The sequence below is a fragment of the Hemiscyllium ocellatum genome, chromosome 19 (genome assembly GCF_020745735.1).
Source record: "Hemiscyllium ocellatum isolate sHemOce1 chromosome 19, sHemOce1.pat.X.cur, whole genome shotgun sequence".
NCBI lineage: Eukaryota > Metazoa > Chordata > Chondrichthyes > Orectolobiformes > Hemiscylliidae > Hemiscyllium > Hemiscyllium ocellatum.
In genome coordinates, this window is record NC_083419.1 from 34594836 (window position 1) to 34608415 (window position 13580).

The window sequence follows — 13580 nt, forward strand, 5'->3', positions numbered from 1 at the left end:
ACTTCAGTAAAGTCTTTGTTAAGGTTCCACATGGTAGGCTGTTGGAGAAAATACAGAGGCATGGGATTGAGTGTAATTTATCAGTTTGGATTAGAAACTGGCTTTCTGTAAGAAGGGAGCGAGTAGTGGCTGATGGAAAATATTCAGCCTGGAGTCCGGTTACTAGTGGTGTGCCTTTAGGATCTGTTTTGGGACCACCGCTGTATGTCATTTTTATAAATGACTTGGATGCAGGCATAGGTGAATCGGTTAGTAAGTTTGCAGATGACACAAAAGTCAGCGGAGTAGTGGACAATGTGGAAGAATGTTTCAGGTTGCAAGGGGCTTGGGTAAACTGCAGAATTGGACTGAGAGCTGGCAAATGGAGTTAAATGCAGGTAAATGTGAGATGATTCACTTTGGTAAGAATAACAGGAAGGCAGAATATTGGGTCAATGGAAAGATTCTTTGTAGTGTGGATGTGCAGAGGGATCTTGGTGTCCATGTACATAGAACCCTGAAAGTTGCCACCCAGGTTGATAGTGCTGTTAAGAAGATATACGATGTGTTAGCGTTTATTGGTAGAGGGATTCAAAGCCATAATATCATGCTGCAATGATGCAAAACCCTGGTGTGGCCGCACTTGGAATATTGTGTACAGTTCTGGTCACCCCATTACAGGAAGGATGTGGAATCATTGGAAAAGGTGCAAAGGAAATTTACCAGTATGTTGCCTGATCTGGAGAGAAGGTCTTATGAGGAAAGGCTGAGAGACTTGGGTCTGTTCTCATTCGAGAGAAGAAGGCTAAGAGGGGATTTGATAGACATACAAGGTGATCAGAGGATTAGATAGGGTAGACAGTGAAAATCTTTTCCCTAGGATGATGACATCAGCTTGTACGAGAGGGCATAACTACAAATTGAGGGGTGATAGATTTAAGACAGATATCAGGGGAAGGTTCTTTACTCAGAGCGTGGTAAGGACATGGAATGCCCTGCCAGCCAATGTAGTTAACTCAGCCACAGTAGGGACATTTTAAAAAACCTTGGATAAGCATATGAATGATGATCAGATAGTGTAGGAGGATGGATTTAGATTAGTTAATAGGTCGGCGCAACATCGAGGGCTGAAGAGCCTGTTCTGCACTGTATTGTTCTATGTTCTATAAAGCTAGGAAATGCAAGTAGGAAAACAGTTCACAAAAATAGTCAATGGACAAAGCAAAGGCAAGTATTAAGTCAGATCAGATTAGAGAACAATATTAAAAAGACAGGTTTAAAGGCATTTTATCTGACTGCATGTAGGATTCACAAAATTATTATTGATTTGAATGTACAAGTTGAAGTAAATGGTATGATTTAATTCCTATTACAGAGATGTGGTAGAGAGTAACCACGATTGGAAACTGAATATCCACAGATATTAGGACCTAGGGGAATTGGCGAAATGAAAAAGAAAAAGGATTAGCATTCTTTATAAAGAATAAGATCATCTCCTTAGTAATAGAGGATCTTAGATTGAAAGTTCAAGATGAGGAATTTGTTTAGGTGGAGCAATGAACCAGCAAATATTGGTTAGAGTTGTTTATAGGCCATACAACCAGAAATAATAGTGTGCATGCCAAAAATGATTAGAAATACATGCAGTGCAGGTAATATAGTACTAATAGGTAACTTTAGCACTTGTTCTGTTAAGCATGAATTCCCGAGTGTGTATGAAGTATATTTTGGAGCAATACATTGAGGAGCCAATGAAGGATCAGGTTATTTTGAATTTTGTGTGTAATGAGAAAGGGATAATTAATAGCCTTGCTGCAAAGAGAGCCTTTGAGAAATATTAGCTATAATGATAAAACTTGCATTACGCTTGAATGCAGTATGGGTTAATTCTGAAACTAGTGTCTTAAACTATGAAGGAATGAGGGGTAAGTTGGCTCTGGTAGATTGGGAAAATACACTAAAAGATTAGATAGCTGAAAGGCAATGGCTAGTACTGAAACAGTACTACATGGTCTACAACAGATGTAAGGCCACAAACTTTCGTGCAGAATTAGACTGTTAGCCCATCAACATTGCTTCATCATTCAATGAGATTATGGCTGATTTAATAATTCTAAATTATATTTTCCTACCTTTTCCTCATATATTTAGAGGAACAGATAGATGTTTCTGTGGTTGTAGATATGGCTCCAAGATGCTATTTTGTCTCCCTAAATGCCAGGGTCGAGGATATTCTGGAGTTTAGAAGAGTCAGAGGTGACTTGATTGAAAGAAATAAGATCCTAATAGGACTTGACAGGATAAATGTCAAAAGGCTAATTGTTCTTGTGGAGAATTTAGAGCTAGAGGTCATTAGGGCCCTTTGAGAAAATAAATTTATCTTCATCTCTGTCCAAACTAGGCAACTCCTTATTCTGAGATTATACCCTATGGGGATCCTAGGCTGTCCCTGAAGGGAAACAAGCTCTCTGCATCTACTCTGTCAAGATCCCTGACAATCATCGATGTTTCAATAAAGTCATCTCAAATTCTTCAAAACTGCAATGAGTACAGGCCCAACCTATTCACACTCTCCTCATAAGAAATTCCCTCCATGCCAGAGATCAATCTCGTAAATCTTCTCTGGACTGCCTCCAAAGCCAATATTTCTTTCCATAAATCACAGAAAGGGTTCAGAAAAGATTTACAAGGATGTTGCCAGGGTTGGAGGGTTTGACTTCTAGAACAAGGCTGAGTAGGCTCAGGCTGTTTTCCCTGGAGTGTCCGAGGCTGTGGGGTGACCTTATAGAATTTATAAAATCATGAGGGACATGGATAGGGTAGATAGACAAGTCTTTTCCCTAGGGTGAGGGAATCCAGAACTGGCGGGCATAGGTTTAAGGTGAGAGGGTAAGGACTTCAAAAGGACATAAGAGGCAACTTTTTTCACGCAGAGGGTGGTGTGTGTATGGAATGAGCTGCCAGAGGAAGTTGTGGAGGGTGATACAATTAGAACATTTAAGAGGCATCTGGTTGGGTTTATGAATAGAAATGGTTTAGAGGGATATGAGCCAAGTGCTGGCAAATGGGACTAGATTGGGATTTCTGGTCAGCATGAATGAGTTGGACTGAAGGGTTTGTTTCCATGCTGTACATCTCTATCACTCTATGACTCTGTATTCTAGCTATGCTCTAACTAGTGCCTTATACAGCTTTAGCAAGATGTCTGCATTCTTGTATGCCATTCCCTTTGAAATAAAGGCCAAAATTCCATTTATCTTCCTTATACTTGTTAAACCTGTATGCTAGCTTTTGAGATCTATGTACGAGAATTCCCAAATGCCTCACATTTCCCTACATTATATTTCATCTGCTAGGTTTTTGCCTGGTCACTTACCCTTTCCTTATCTCTCTGTTGACACGTTGTGTCATTCTCACCATTTGCCTTCCCACTTATTTTTGTGTCCTCTACAAACTTGGTGACCTTGCATTCACTTCCCTCATCCAAGTCATTATTATATATTGTAAATAATTGTGGCATCAGCATGATCCCTGTGACACTCAACCAGATTGTCATTCTGAAAATGCCCCCTTATCCCACCTTTCTGTCTTTAATTAGTCAGACAGTCTTGTATCCATGCTAATATACGAACTCCATCGCCACAGCTATTTATTAAGTAACCTAATATATCAAACCTAATATATAAATAAACAGAAAATAGTATCTGTTCCCTTAAATTAACTGTCCTCTGCCACTACTGCATTCCTATTTCCTCTTCCTCTTGAATTGTTCTCAGAACCACAGTGATTTTGTCAGTTCCCTGTACTCTCTTGTCCACTTAGCTTTTAAGAACTTATTAACTGTTGGACAATTGCAGGGGTCAAGAGTTCTCACATACCATCCTGTGGATCCTCATACCTGCCTGACCTGCAGTCATACCCTTCTGTCACAGATCCGTGATCACATTTGAATTTGAATTATGCTAATCTGAGGGGTGTTACCACCACCTGGAGCAAATTGGCCAAGTAAATTTTCCACTCCCTTGGATCCAAAGTTCCTCAAGCTGCAAATATTTAATAAGAATGTGTTCACCTTGGATCAGCTTGGTATCCAGCAGCTCTCACTTGCTGCTGAAGCAACTCATCACCCATGCTGCTTAGCGCTGCCATATATTGTTTATTTCATTACTTTAGAATAACTGCTCTTTGCACTTTACTATAATTACTTTTTTTATAAAAACACCAGTATCGATCTTATACTTGACAAGCCATTTTTAAGAAATAAGAGAAGAAAAAGACAAGAGATCTAGACAAAGACTGAAGACCTTATTTTTACTTTAAAGATGATAAATATTCACCAATCTTCCATACCAATCAGCTGCTCTCCCTACATGTGCAACACGCTGTATTTTGTGATGTCACTCAGCTGCTGGTCTTCCTGCAGTTAGGAGAAAGTGAAGACCGCGGATGCTGAAGATCAGAGTCGAAACATATGGGACTGGAAAAGCACAGCTGGTTAGGCAGCATCTGAGGAGCTGAAGAATTGAAACTTAGGCCATGAGCCCTGCATCAGGATAGGCTTCCTGATCCACACCTTTTATCCTCAACCACTCAACTCCTCCCCCCCCCCCCCCCCCAGGAGACTTTAATTCTTGCAGTAAACCTTACTTAAAGCACTTCTTTCCCCCTCTGCAACAAATTCTCACCTTGAACCAAATTCCCAGATATATTCACTCCACTTTTGTTTCACTCAGGGGAAATCTCCACTCACACTGATCATGCATCCCTTCTGACCTACATTCCTCTAAGGCATAAACAGCCAGAGGGAAAGGTTTATCACAAGTGGTTAGTGAAAAAAAAATTAGAAATTACATAGAGCAAAAGGAGTGATATACCAGGATGGAAGAAGAAGTGATAAGCCTGAAGGTTTGAGGCAAATTAGAACCCATTAAAGGAGGACCAAGAAAGGAAAAAGAGAAAATGAATGCAAGTTAATGAGAAATATAAAACAATCTGTAAAAGTTTCTTTAGACATGTGAAAGGGGAAAATTAGCTAGGGCAAAAGACCAGATCTAAAAGTTGAAGTTCTAAACTGGAGGAAGGCCAACTTTGATGGTATTAGGCAAGAACTTTCAAAAGCTGATTGGGCACAGATGTTTGCAGGTAAAGGGACAGATGGAAAATGGGAGGCGTTCAGAAATGAGATAATGAGAATCCAGAGAAAGTATATTCCTGTTAGGGTGAAAGGAAAGGCTGGTAGGTATAGGCAATGCTGGATGACTAAAGAAATTGAGGGCTTGGTTAAGAAAATGAAGGAAGCATATGTCAGGTATAGACAGGATAGATTGAGTGAGTCCTTAGGAGAGTATAAAGGCAGTAGGAGTATACTTAAGAGAGAAATTAGGAGGGTAAAAAGGGGACATGAGATAGCTTTGACAAATAAAGTTAAGGAGAATCCAAAGGGTTTTTTACAAATACATTAAGGACAAAAGGATAACTAGGGAGAGAATAGGACCCCTCAAAGATCAGCAAGGCGGCCTTTGTGTGGAGCCGCAGGAGATGGGGTAGATACTAAAGGAGTGTTCTGCATCAGTATTTACTGTGGAAGAGGACATGGAAGATATAGAATATCGGGAAATAGAAGGTGACATCTTGAAAAATCTCCATCTTACAGAGGAGGAAGTGCTGGATGTCTTAAAACACATAAAAGTGGATAAATCCTCAGGACACGATCAGGTATACCCTAGAACCCTGTGGGAAAGCAAGGGAAGTGATTGCTGGGCCTCTTACTGAGATATTTGTATCATCGATAGTCACAGGTGAGGTGCTGGAAGAATGAAGATTGGCCAACATGGTGCCACTGCTTAAAAAAGGAGGTAAGGACAAGCCAGGGAACTATAGACCAGTGAACCTGACATCAGTGGTAAGCAAGCTGTTGGAGGGAATCCTGAGGAACAGGATGTACATGTATTTGGAAAGGCAAGGACTGATTAGGGATCGTCAACAAGGCTTTGTGCGTGGGAAATCATGTCTTGCAAACTTGATTGAGTTTTTTGAAGAAGTAACAAAGAAGATTGATGAGGGCAGAGCAGTAGATGTGATCTATATGGACTTCAGTAAGGCATTCGATTAGGTTCCCCATCGGAGACTGGTGAGCAAGGTTAGATCTCATGGAGTACAGGGAGAAATCGCCATTTGGATACAGAAGTGGCTCGAAGGTAGAAGTCAGAGGGTTGTGTTGGAGGGTTGTTTTTCAGACTGGAGGCCTGTGACCAGTGGAGCACCACAAGGATTGGTGCTGGATTCACTACTTTTCTTCATTTATACAAATGGTTTGGACGTGAGCAGAAGAGGTATAGTTAGTAAGTTTGCTGATTACACCAAAATTGGAGGTGACATGGACAGCAAAGAAAATTACCTCAGATTACAACAGGATCTTGATCAGATGGGCCAATGGGCTGAGAAGTGGCAGATGGAGTTTAAATTAGATAAATATGAGTTGCTGCATTTTGGGAAAGCAAATCTTAGCAGAACTTATACACTTAATAGTAGGGTCCTAGGGAGTGTTGCTGAACAAAGAGACCTTGGAGTGCAGGTTCATAGCTCCTTGAAAGTGGAGTCGCAGGTAGATAGGATAGTGAAGAAGCATTTGGTATGCATTTCTTTATTGGTCAGAGAATTGAGTACAGGCTTGGGAGGTCATGTTGCGGCTGTACAGGACATTGGTTCGGCCACTGTTGGAATGTTGTGTGCAATTCCGGTCTCCTTCCTATCAGAAAGATGTTGTGAAACTTGAAAGGGTTCAGAAAAGATTTACAAGGGTTGGAGGATTTGAGCTATAGGGAGAGGTTGAGTGGGCTAGGGTTGTTTTCCTTGGAGCATTGGAGACTGAGGGGTAACCTTATAGAGGTTTATAAAATCATGAGGGACATGGATAGGATAAATAGACAAAGTCTTTTCCTGGAGTAGGGGAGTCCAGAACTAAGGGACATAGGTTTAGTGTGAGAGGGGAAAGATATAAAAGAGACCTAAGGGGTAACGTTTTCACTCAGAGGGTGGTATGTGTATGGAATGAACTGCCAGAGGAAGTGGCAGAGGCTAGTACAATTGCAACATTTAAAAAGCATCTGGATGGGTATATGAATAGGAAGGGTTTGGAGGGATATAGGCCAGGTGTTGGCAGATGGGACTAGATTGGGTTGGGATATCTGGTCAGCATGGACGAGTTAGACGGAAGTGTCTGTTTCCGAGCTGTACATTTCTGTGACTCTATGACTCTAAATGTGTATTTATCACAGATTGGGATAGGAGAATCTATAATTGAGAATAGAAAAATAGTGTAGAACCTAAACAGTTACTTTGCATCTGAGTTAATTGAAAAAGATACAGAAAATCTCTCAAAAATACTAGACAATGAAAGAAATTGTGTAATGAGGAACTAAAATAAATTATTGATATTAGCAAGTAGACAGCACTTGAAAAGTTAAAGGATTGAAAGTTGAGCCCATCCCCACTCTGTTCCCCTTGCAACAGACAGTATTCCAATGCCCAGTCTTCTCCCTGAGCAATAGCAATGGTCCCATCCTGCATTCATCTTAAAGGCATCAACCTTCAGTCCCACGACCATGACTGTTCCCCTAACAAAGGCCTGTGCTTTTCACATGCCTAAAGAAGCTGGGCCAGCTGAGCTACCTCTGAGAATGTTGAAGGAGTTGGCTATAGAGACATTGAATGCATTAGTGGTTATTTTTCAAAATTCTGGGAAATAATAAACAAAACCTCATGCTTTAAGAAGGGAGGAAAAGGAAGAATTGAGAACTACAGACCTGTTAGTTTGTTATAAATATTGGAAAAACATTATAAAGGATATGATAACGCTATGTAGACATAAATAGCTAAAATTGGGCAGAGTCAATATCCAGTTACAAAAGGGGTATCATATTTTGGAGTTTTTTGAGAATGTTCCTTATTGAATAGTTAAAAGTAAACTAGTGCATGTTGTAGATGTGGATTTTCAGAAGACTTTTGAAAAAGTTCCATTTAAGAAGTTAATAAGTAAAATTAGGGCTCGTGGAACTGGTGGTTGACAGAAAGAAAGCAGAGGCTAGGAATATGTATCTTGCTCAGAGTGATTGGCTGTTTCTAGTGGCTTGAAAATGTGTTGCTGGAAAAGCGCAGCAGGTCAGGCAGCATCCAAGGAGCAGGAGAATCGACATTTCGGGCATGAGCCCTTCTTCAGGAATGTTCCTAGTGGGTGCCACAAAGACCAGTGAAAGATCCACAATTGTTTATGATCTATACAAATGATTTGGATATGCAAGATTGTAAGATTTCTATATTTGCTGATGACACTAATTTGTTTATTGAATATAAATTGTGAACAGGATGCAACGAGGCTTCAAGAGACTAACTGAATTGGCTAGAATGTGGCGAGAATGTGAGAGGTTAAGAAGTGCAGGTATCCAAAAGTGAGCTGAGAGTCATCATTCATGAGGTACTAAAAGCTAGCAAACAGATAAGCAAGCAATTAAGAAGACAAATGCCTGTTAGCCTTCATCGCTAAAGAATTTAAGTCCAGAGTAAAGATGTCTTGGTGTCATTGTGTAGAGGCTTAGTGAGACCACACCTAAGAGTATTTTGTAGAGTTTTAGTCTCCCTGTTAAAGAAGGATAAACTTGATATAGAGGGAATGCAGTGGAGGTTCACCAGATTAATCATTGGTAGAGCAGAATGTAACTTTGTAAGTTAGCTCACTGAGCTTGAAGGTTTGGTTTCAGACATTTCATCACCATACAAGGTAACATCATCAGTAAGAGTCTCTGGTGAAGCGTTGGTGATATGTCCCGCCTCCCTATTTATAGATCTTGGTTTTTTAAGGTGGGTGATGTCATTTCCAGTTCTTTTTTCTCAAGGGAAGGTGGATAAGATCTAAATCAATGTGTTTATTGATGGAGTTCTAGTTAGAATGCCATGCCTCTAAGAATTCTTGTGAATGTCTTTGTTCCGCTTGTCCTAGGATGTGTGTGCTGTCCCAGTCAAAGTATTATCCTTCTTTGTCTGTATGTATAGAAACTAGTGATAGTGAGTCATGTCTTTTGGTGGTCAGTTGGTGTTCATGTATCCTAGTGGCAAGTTTCCTGCTCATTTGCCCAATATAGTGTTTTTTACAGTTCTTGCATGGTATCTTGTAAATTATATTAATTTTGATGATAGTATCTAATGGATCTTTTAGGTTCATTAGTCGCTGTTTAAATGTGTTGGTAGGTTTGTGGGCTACCATGATGCCAAGGGGTCTGAGTAGTCTGGAAGTCATTTCTGATATGTCTTTGATGTAAGGTAATGTGGCTATAGTTTTTGGTTGCATGTGTCTGCTTGCTTGGGTGTGTTTTAGAGAAATCAATGGATTGTGTTTATTGGGTACCCATTTTTCTTGAAAACATTGTGTAGATATTTTTCTTCTGCTTTTTGTCATTCTTGGGTGCTGCAGGAATGTTTTATGAGGATAGAATGATCAAACTGTGTCTGTATTCCCTAAAGTTTTGAAGAATGAAACATACAAAATCCCTCCGGGGCGTGTAAAGGTGGATCGACCTGAAATATTTCCCCGAATGGCAAGTCTAGAACCAGAAGACATAATCTCAGGATGTGGGTTAGAATAGTTCAAATTGGAATCAGAAGAAATTTCTTCACTCAGACAGTGAACAATCTGAGATACTCTCTATTCAAAAAGGCTGTGAAAGCACATTCATTGAGCATTTCATTACATGTATTGTTAGATTAGTGGAGACTAATAACATTAATAAAGATAGTGTGGGAAAGTAGCATTGAGGTAGGTGATAAGCCTTGATTTGACTAAATGATAGAGCAAACATGAGGGGCTGGATGGCACACTCCTACCTCTGTGCTATATCATCTAAGTCTAGGTGATGGCCATCAACCTGAAATACTAACTAGGTTACAAATAGATCAACCAGAATCTATTGAATGATTAACAAGCTTGATGGGGCCAAATGGCCTATTTCTGTTCTTGATTTGAGTATTTGTATGTTCCTGTCTTCACAATTGCTGTCAGACCACCTGAGTATTTTCAGCATTTTATGAATTATTCAAGATTTCCACCATTGGCAGTGTTTTTATTTATTTGGCAAAGAAATTAAAGAGCACCTAAGCGTTCATTTTTAATCAATTTACTCATGTTTATAAAGATTGGGATATAGGTAGAAGGTGAAGTATTATTAAACAAGCAGAAACTGAGAGCACAGCTGGAAATCAGAGTCGAGAGTGTGGTGCTGGAGAAGCACAGCAGGTCAGGCAGCATCTGAGGAGCAGGAGAATCGACGTTTCAGGCATAATCCCTTCATCAAGAATGAGCTCATGTCTGCTCATTCCTGATGAAGGGCTTATGCCCGAAATGTCAAATCTCCTGATCACTGGAAGCTGCCTGACCTGCTGTGCTTTTCCAGCATCATACCCTCAAAATATTATTAAAACCAATTTCTAACTTTCTTATTATATTCAATTTTGTAAATGGTGCTTTTTAATCATTGGTAAGAAATTTGACATTCCATGAATTGGAAATTAGTTTCTACAGTCAGTGAAGATTATCTGTAGTACATGATCACTTAATCCACCATTTAAAAACCGAGTTACATCTTATTCAACAAGGTATTGCTTTCTTTTAAAACAAAATTGGAGCAGAGAAAGTGGAAATTTGCATCAACTCAAGACATTTCTAAAGAGTTTGATCAACAAGGACTTCAACAGAGCATTGCGTGGAGGAGCAGAGGATTTCTGATAGCACCTTTTCAATTTCCATGTGTTTGTGCTGTCTGTTCACAGTAATATTGATGAATGCTGTTGTTTTGTCATCATTGCAGCCACAAAATAAGGGCTTTCATATTGTCATTTCATAAAGGCACTAGAGGCTTTTAGTGGAAGGTGTAAGCAGCCTGTTCTGAAATAAATAAATAAATAAATGAAACCATATTCAAACTTGCATGTAAGTGAATAAATGTTTTCTATGATTATTTCACAGTTTCACATCTTGGTGAGTAATAATGTTTGAACTACAATAAATTTTGTGGTCACCAATTCTTTGGGGAATAAATCAAGCTTTCAGGTGTAATGGTCTGGGGGAAACAGTTATGAATTTATTAAATGCATTGACTTTTGCTGACATTTTCTTCATTTCATTAAATTTAGTTCAATGAAGGTTGCATGTTACCATTATTGACACAAGTTAATCATGTAAATGTAATAAATACAATACTTTCAACAAGTTCTACAAAATATTAGGTTCGAGGACAAATTCACATTCTGCATTATTAAGTATTTTAACATGCATAAATGCATTGCACAGAATTTTAACATTCTTAAAATTTCTTGTGATAAGTCAAGAAGATTTATTGTGATTTACTCAAGGCTTCCGGTTCCGTTGAAGATTTAGCTATTGCCATGAATTTATCATTGGATCTAATGAAGTGCCACTCATTCATTTGGACCAGTTATTGGGCATACCCTTCCCAACTCTTAAATGACATTGGCCGTGGTGAGAAATTTTAGAAAATCAACTGAGGTATCCAATGAGGACTTTCTTAATGTCAAGGTCAAAAAGTCCAATTTTTCCATCTACAGTCAACATGAGATTCTCATCATCATCCTTAATACTATTTAATCTCATTAATATAAAATTCATATTCTCTCACCCACCAAGAAATCTTAACATGAAAGTCAGAATGTATAATTGGTGACCCCAGCTCACTGCTTGCTCCACAAGATCTCTGCCTTTGACATCTGACACCAACATCTTAGGTTACACACCATGGATAGGAGCTACACACACCCCATGTCCATGGACATTGGCACCTCACTTGTATAGCCTCATCACATCATCATAACACAGTTCCGATACATCTTCAGTATGGTTCTCCAATTGTGAAGTTTTGTGAACACTGGCAACCAGGCTGTATCAAAGGCTGCTTTTCCACTCTCTTAGCAATCAGGCACTTTGTGTCTGTTTCATTGCTCACAGCATCGCTGCCTTGCATTCCCTTGCATTGCTTTTTGGCACTTTTCCCCCTTAACTACATCTTAATTTGCCTTACCATTTAGTGCAAACACAATCAATCTTGCAGGTTCAGTGCTTTCATGGTTCATCAGTCAGGAGCTGCATGGAGACCAGTTAGGGGTCTGTTCAGAGTAGGGGAACACTGTGCTGGAGATTGGAGGCAGCAACCTGCGATACAGTGAGGAAATCGATATTGAAGGAGGGATATTCAGCATATAAGATAGGGGAGATGCCAGTGCAGGAGAGGACATGGCATACTGTGGGGAGGGGGTTGTTGGCAGTCACCACCAATGTGGCTTTGACAGGGGACTGTGCACCACAATGGTGGGTAAGTCTAAACAGAGGGGTTCGGGGGTACGGAGATTTACAGTTGTAATTCCATGTGGTGGGTAGGATCATGTTGGGGAATCAGTAGTGCTGCACTGACAAGGGAGTTCCAGATCTTGTTCTCCTAACTCGTAAATGCAATCAGTGAATAGATGCTAACCACAACCACATCCAAAGTGAGTAGAGTTACAGCAGGTTAGGCAGCATCTCAGGAATAGAGAATTCGACGTTTCGAGCATAAGCCCTTCATCAGGAATAAGAGAGAGAGAGCCAAGCCGGCTGAGATAAAAGGTAGGGAGGAGGGACTAGGGGGAGGGGCGATGGAGGTGGGATAGGTGGAAGGAGGTCAAGGTGAGGGTGATAGGCCGGAGTGGGGTGGGGGCGGAGAGGTCAGGAAGAGGATTGCAGGTTAGGAGGGCGGTGCTGAGTTGAGGGAACCGACTGAGACAAGGTGGGGGGAGGGGAAATGAGGAAGCTGGAGAAATCTGAATTCATACCTTGTGGTTGGAGGGTTCCCAGGCGGAAGATGAGGCGCTCCTCCTCCAGCCGTCGTGTAGTTGTGTTCTGCCGGTGGAGGAGTCCAAGGACCTGCATGTCCTCGGTGGAGTGGGAGGGGGAGTTAAAGTGTTGAGCCACGGGGTGATTGGGTTGGTTGGTTCGGGCGGCCCAGAGGTGTTCTCTGAAGCGTTCCGCAAGTAAGCGGCCTGTCTCACCAATATAGAGGAGGCCACATCGGGTGCAGCGGATGCAATAGATGATGTGTGTGGAGGTACAGGTGAACTTGTGGCGGATATGGAAGGATCCCTTGGGGCCTTGGAGGGAAGTGAGTGTGGAGGTGTGGGCGCAAGTTTTACATTTCCTGCGGTTGCAGGGGAAGGTGCCGGGGGTGGAGGTTGGGTTGGTGGGGGGTGTGGATCTGACAAGGGAGTCACGAAGGGAGTGGTCCTTGCGGAACGCTGATAGGGGAGGGGAGGGAAATATATCCTTGGTGGTGGGGTCCGTTTGGAGGTGGCGGAAATGGCGGCGGATAATACGTTGTATGCGCAGGTTGGTGGGGTGGTAGGTGAGAACCAGTGGGGTTCTGTCTTGGTGGCGGTTGGAGGAGCGGGGCTCAAGGGCGGAGGAGCGGGAAGTGGAGGAGATGCGGTGGAGGGCATCGTCGATCACGTCTGGGGGGAATCTGCGGTCCTTGAAGAAGGAGGCCATCTGGGTTGTGCGGTGTTGGAAT